This window comes from Prunus mume, linkage group LG3, assembly GCF_029339155.1.
Source record: "Prunus mume cultivar Tortuosa linkage group LG3, ASM2933915v1, whole genome shotgun sequence".
Lineage (NCBI taxonomy): Eukaryota > Viridiplantae > Streptophyta > Magnoliopsida > Rosales > Rosaceae > Prunus > Prunus mume.
Window position 1 is genome coordinate 21,703,113 of NC_142700.1, and position 7,040 is coordinate 21,710,152.

Sequence of the window (7,040 nt, forward strand, 5' to 3'; positions counted from 1 at the left end):
TTGATTTTGAACTTATGCACATATTTACTCAACACAGAGAAAGGGATAAGCAAGTGCATATCACACAATGACAACTTGGGACCACACATGCATTTGAAAACAAAATGAGAATCTTAGTCAAATCCTAAAAGGAGAGAAGAAGCCATGTTCAACCAACACACATTGGACCACAAAAGCTTAAACAATTGCAAAAAAAGGGAAAAGTGACCACTTATTGTACTTGGGAGGATTCCCCATGTTCCGCACCTCAAGAGGAATCTTAAATCCTCCTTGAGCGGCGTCGAATCTGTTAAATTTCATAGACACGAGCTAGCAGTCCACTACTAGCAACACCAATATTGCCCCCAACTTAACCACCTACAAAGCCTAGTAGTTTTGGAGTGTGACCATTCATTATGTGTTGTATTTTATTTAGTCAAGTTTTCGATGTGGGACTTATAGTCTTCAACACGCTCCTGCACGTGGGACCACCACATAATACACAACATGCAGAATCAAGTCCACATCGAAGTTAAATATTCAAGCTTAACATGTGAACACCATGTATTGGGTAAGGGTAAACATTCAAGCGCAACATGACACTACATGTGGGTGACGGATAAGGGCTCAGTAATTCCGGCTCAGTCAATCAACCCACTTTGATACCATGTTAAATTTCAGAGACATGGGCTAGCGGGGTACTACTAGCAACACCAATATTGTCCCTAACTTAACCACCTACAAAGCCCACCTACAACCTAGATTTGCTGATTCCACAATTCCCCAAAAGTTAAAGCCCTAGGAAACTTTGAAGAGTCATGCAAAAACAACCATTTAGTTCAAGCTCAAAGACTTAAACTTTATATGACCCACAGAATGGACGGTTTTGCCCTCACAAAGGTCGTCACATGACTCTCACATGATTAGTTTGATAGAAATATGGATGAAATGTCTACCAAAATGACAGTGAGGGGAAAATATGTGTTAAAATTTAATTCAAGTAATTAATTTTCTTAAGAAAAAGTTAAGGGGTAAATCAAAAGTAAAGAACAAGTTCTTGGGGCATTTCGGCATATTACTCTTAAGTTAATAGATAATATAATTATAAAATAAGAAAATATTAATTACTATTTCATATAATTAGAAGATTTTAAAAAAAATTAATGACTCATTAATTATTAATATTAATTATTAGTTCAATTAATATTATTATAAAAGTAAACTAGTATTAATTAGGAAAAATTTTGATTCCTACAAATTGAGGAGGATCTCTTGCTTAAAACCATTATGGTTTTGACACTTGACAAATTGCTTAATATTCACAATTCTTTTATATTGGAACTTTGTAAGTTTTTGCTTGAATTGGAAAAGTTGTCAAAATTACATTGGTTTTAGGAGGAGCTCGTCTTCAATTTTAAGGAGTATATGGGCCTTTTGTTCTGGCAACTCCAGATGGACATGGGGTGGTGCAAAGAACAAGTGAGCAATGTTGCCTCTGTGCCTAAGTTCAAGTATCAGATACCAAACAGCTCAAAAAGTTTGTGGATCCCTAGGGCGTGCCCTAGTCTCTTTCACCAAGAAGATTGATGATTATTGTGATTCAAAATTTTGGCTTGACTTGAGAAGCTTGTGGCATGAAAGCTGAGTCTCCACAAGTTTAGCAAGAGAAAGAGAGAAAAAGAGAGAGCTTGGCCAAGTCTTTTCCTTTCTTTTCTTCTCATTTTCCCCAACTCAGCCCTTTTGAGTGAAACTTGCTGATTCCAAGCGCATTGGGACAAAGATTTTTAGGGCCCCAAAGCTTTCCTGCAACTAAGCCTTCCAATAACCTTCATTCTTGGCAACTCTGGAAATCATGATAACAACTCTTGGGCTATCCTCCCTCTTATTGACGAAATCCATGATGTGGTTTCGAGCTTCGAAGAGGTGATTTGGTCATGGGTGCCTAGGAGTGCAAATCGTGCGGCTCATGCAACGGCGTCGATAGGTAATAGAGCTATGGAACTGCAAAGTTGGGTCGACAGACCACCATTGTCTCTCGTTGGGGTATTAACATCTGATGGTTTGCCTTGTCCACCTCTTGTTGCATCTGCAGTTTAGTTTTAATTCCTATTAGTAGTTAGTTTGCTAGGTAGGGACTGTTTGGTCTAGGTTCCGGTGGAATCTAGCTATGTCTGACCTTGCTTTTGGTAGTTTGTTTCATGTGTTCTGCTGGCTCTTTGTGGCTTTTGCCTTCTATTTGTATTTCTATTCCCTGTTTTGGGATCTTTTGGAATACAACATGAATTTCAGACCAAAAAAAAAAATTCTTGGCAATGCCTCCTCTTTGCTTTCTCTCCTTATTTTCGTATGAGAACTTATAGAAGCCATTTTGGGTGAAAAGGCTCTAGTTTGGTTTAAAAGGTGTTGAAACCTCTCTCTTCTTACTTACCCATGTAGTAAGGCTCAAGAAAGTGTCCTTTGATTTTGATGCTCCTAATCAGCCCAAAACCTCCACCTTTTGAACCCTCAATGGACCTTATAGACCCTCGTACCCATCTACATCACAACCCACTCAGCAAGCCCCATGCATTTACGTGGCTTGGACCCCACTTAAGCTTGTCGGATAGTTTGACACGAAATAGGGTGGTTATTAAGCGTGGCATATTATTAACGTGCTTATGCTCGAGCTTTGCTATTTTGTGATGGCTCAAGGTCTTGCAAGGTAACACTTGACGAGGCAATAAGCTTGTTATAGAATCGGTGCATTTTTGCGAGCTTGCTGTGACCTCCCACGTGACCAAAAAAATTGCTTGTCTAATTGTAAAATGGGAATGGGATTATGTGCTTCTATACGTAATCTGATATTGAAGTTGTTTTCTTCCCATTTCGGCCTTCAAGCATAACTCAAGGCTTTATGTTTGACTTGCTAACATGATATTACAAAATGGTCAGGGAGTATCTAGTAATTGTCTATTAGTTTTACATTTATATGTCCTGACATGATATTATACACACTATAACATGGTTTTGATTAGGGGTGGCATTTTAAACCGAAAAACCGCAAAAACCAACCGAAAATTTACCGCAATGAAACCGCAATCGCGGTAAACCGAACCGCATTTGCAGTATTAAGAACCGAACCGCATTTGCGGTTGCGGTTGCGGTATTTGATTTTCAAAACTTGCGGTTACCGCAAACCGCAAAGTATAGCCGCACGGATGATGAGGTTGAATTCTACAAGGAAATGGAACATAAGACAACTTGTAAGTAATTAGTTTATTTATGCTAATGTTATTTATGCTTCTTCTTATAATAAAATGTACTAAACTATGTTGTTTTATTTGTAAATAACATTGGTGCTCAAACAACACAACGGGGTTCTTCAAATCCACTCACCACCAACACTTGAGTTTGTAACTTTAGTTTGTAACATTGGTGCATTGCATTTTCCTTTTAATTTGTAACTTTAATTAACTTTGAATTGGATTTTTCTCCTTGATTGTAAGTTTAATTCATTTTGCTTTGCATTTTCCTTTTGGTTTGTAACTTTAAAGAATTTGAAATTGGAATGCTTGAGAAGTTTAACCTTAATTGGAATGCTTGAAATTGTAACTTTAATTTTCTTAGGTTGTGAATGCTTGAGAAGTTGAGAAGATTGTGAATTTATATATGTTTGAGAAATTGAGGTTGTGTATTTATTTATTTAGGTTGTGAATTTATATTTTTGTGAATGCTTGAGAACTTGCGGTTTTAAACCGCTAATTCGCGGTAACCGACCGAATTTTGCGGTTTACCGCAATGCGGTAAACCTCAAAACGCGGTTGGTTTGCGGTTTCAAAAATCACCAAACAACAAATCGTCGGTCGGTTTGCGGTTTGAGTAAAAATTCGCGGTTACCGAACCGCAACCACCCCTAGTTTTGATAATGAGTTTCTTTAAAAGAATTTAGAACTCTGTTTCCTTAGCCATTAAAACACGCACAAAATATATGTATATATCAAACATAACATAAACAAAACATCTTACAATACCATTAAAATTTACATTCAACGCACTGCCCACCATAAATAAAAAGACACATCCAAACAAATTATAGTTAAGAGATGCTAAGTTCGAATTCGCATTCTTCATAAATTAAGGAAAAAAAAATCCTAAAGTTAAAAGAGAAAACCAAACAAGGTATCTTGAATGAGAAATGGTTTAGCTTTCTCCAACATGGTACAAACCTCATATATATATATAGTTTCCTTCTACTGAGGGATTCCTTAAATAATTTTATTTGAGAGACACCATTTAGGGTCCCCTACGAATTTTTTTCAACGATTCAAACCATCTATTTTTTAAATCTACAATCATAGATCATCCTTGCAAAAAATTAAACAAATTGGAAACAGTTTCGATATCCAATTATGTCCTACAAAATCAATGAACACGGTATTTTAAGAAAGTACTACAATTTCAATAATTCAATTGAGTGATCAAATGATATCGGATTCAAATGATTTTTATAGAGATGATCTTTGAATGAGTATCTAGAAAATAAATGGTTTGGATTAGTGAAATACAATATGGAATGGGCCTTATAAGGGTGCTCAAATAAGTTTATTTGAGGAATCCCTCAACTGAAGCTCCCTACATATAAGGTTAATCGTTTTATTAGTCCCTGAACTTAGACCTGATTTGTATTTGAGTCCCTCAATTTCCAAAATTGTTCCCATGGTCCTTCAACTTCAGTTTCGTTAGAACAAATGGTTTTGCCGTCAATTTTGTTAATTTTTCTGTTAACTGCAGGGCCAAAATGGTATTTTTGTATCAAAATTGATTAAAATATGAATAAAAAATTAAAATGAAACTCTCTCTCTTCCCCCCTTATCCCGATTTCTACTTCCCCCAAACTTGATTTTCTTTTTCTTTTTTTGATTTGTTTTTTATTTGATTTTTTTTATTGTTATTTTAAAGATATGATTTTTTATTCATTTTTTTGGTTTTAATATAAAAATACCATTTTTCCCTTGTATTTAAGAAAAACAGTTAACAAAATTAACGGTAGGATCATTTGCCCTAACAAAAGTGAAGTTAAAGGACTACGGGAACGATTTTGGAAATTGAGGGACTCAAATGCAAATCAGGTCTAAGTTCAAGAACTAATAAAACGATTAACCTCTATATATATATATATATTAGTTTGTTTCAGTAAATAGTAAATAGTTGTCATCATAATGATACTTTGAGCACTACTATGAAGAAAAAAATTGCTTTGAGATAGATTATTCAGTAGCTCTATCCTTATTTTCTCTATTTAATTTTAATTAGAATATGGTATAATTTCAGTTGGATTTGGCTTCTCCAAGTGGGAGGGACCTAAAATCATAAAATTATAAATAGCAGAAGTGGTGTTCCAATAAAAATGTTAGGCTTTGTTTCAATTCGATGGAGGGATTTGTAAGAAATAATTTGGATTTGACAACAAGCCTAAATTTACTACAATAAGGATCAAATCAGGTTGAATGTGTTTGAAATAACAAGATGTAGTACATCTGAAATGACTACATGTAAGGAATTGTTTGAAATCCCACCACTACGCTTGTCATACCTGCTGTCGTTGTTTTTTGGTCAGATTTTAACTCTGAAGAAAATCTTTTTAATAAGACGACGCTTTTTATTTGTGTGTGTCGTTATAAAAAAATATTCAACAGTACCTCCGTTTTTTACACTTTTTATAAAACCGTCTTCTATTATATGTAAAGATGACGCTTTTTAGAAAAAAAAACTGTCGTCTATTATATGTAAAAATGATGATTTTTATACAAACCGTCGTCTATTATATGTAAAGATGACGCTTTTTATACAAACCGTTGTCTATTATATGTAAAGATGACGATTTTTATAAAACAAACCGTCGTCTATTATATGTAAAGATGACGATTTTTATACAAACCGTCGTCTATTATATATAAAGATGACGTTTTTATAAAAATCGTTGTCTATTATATGTAAAGATGACGCTTTTTATAAAAATCGTCGTCTATTATATGTAAAGATGACGATTTTTATACAAACCGTCGTCTATTATATGTAAAGATGACGTTTTTTATAAAACCCGTCATCTATTATATGTAAAGATGACGCTTTTATAAAAATCATCGTCTATTATGAAGTAAAGATGACAGTGTTTTTAAAAAGAGTGGTGATTTCCCCACTCCTATTTCTCCTATTTTATCCACTTACACTCATTTTTTAGAACTAAAAAAGGATATAAAATAGGAGTGGGGAAATCATTACCCTTTTAAAAATGGTCGTCTATTATATATAAAGATGACGTTTTTTTATAAAAAAGGGTCGTCTATTATATGTAAAAATGACGCTTTTTATAAAAAAAAAAAGAGTCGTCTATTATATGTAAAGATGATGGTTTGTTAAAATAACAGTTAAATCATGATTTTTTATTTATAACCGTCGAAATTTTTTGTTCCGTTACTTGATCTCTGAATGTTTATTTTTTCCGATTTTTGGTGTATATGATCTTGAAGTATAAACAAACAAGTTTGACGATTGGATCATTGAAACTAGTTTCTTAGAATGCGTATGCCATCAAAACAATATATTCACTAATAATTAAGAGTTTATTTATACTTTCGTTAAATATAACATAAGATTTTGTGGTATCCACTAGTGTAAATATTTTAAATTGAAGATCAAATTTAGTCATTGTAATGGTCAAGGAGTGTAGCAGTAAAAAATCATCAAAATCGGAGTTAAAATAACCGTTAAATCATGATTTTTCATTTATAACCGTCGAAATTTTTTGTCCCGTTACTTGATCTCTGAATGTTTACTTTTTTCGATTTTTGGCGTATATGATCTCGAAGTATAAACAAACAAGTTCGATGGTTGGATCATTGAAACTAGTTTCTTAGAATGTGTATGCCATCAAAACAATATATTCACTAACAATTAAGAGTTTAGTTATACTTTCGTTAAATATAACATAAGATTTTGTGGTATCCACTAGTGTAAATATTTTAAATTAAAGATCAAATTCAATCATTGTATTCATATAGGGTCAAGGAGTGTAGCGGTAA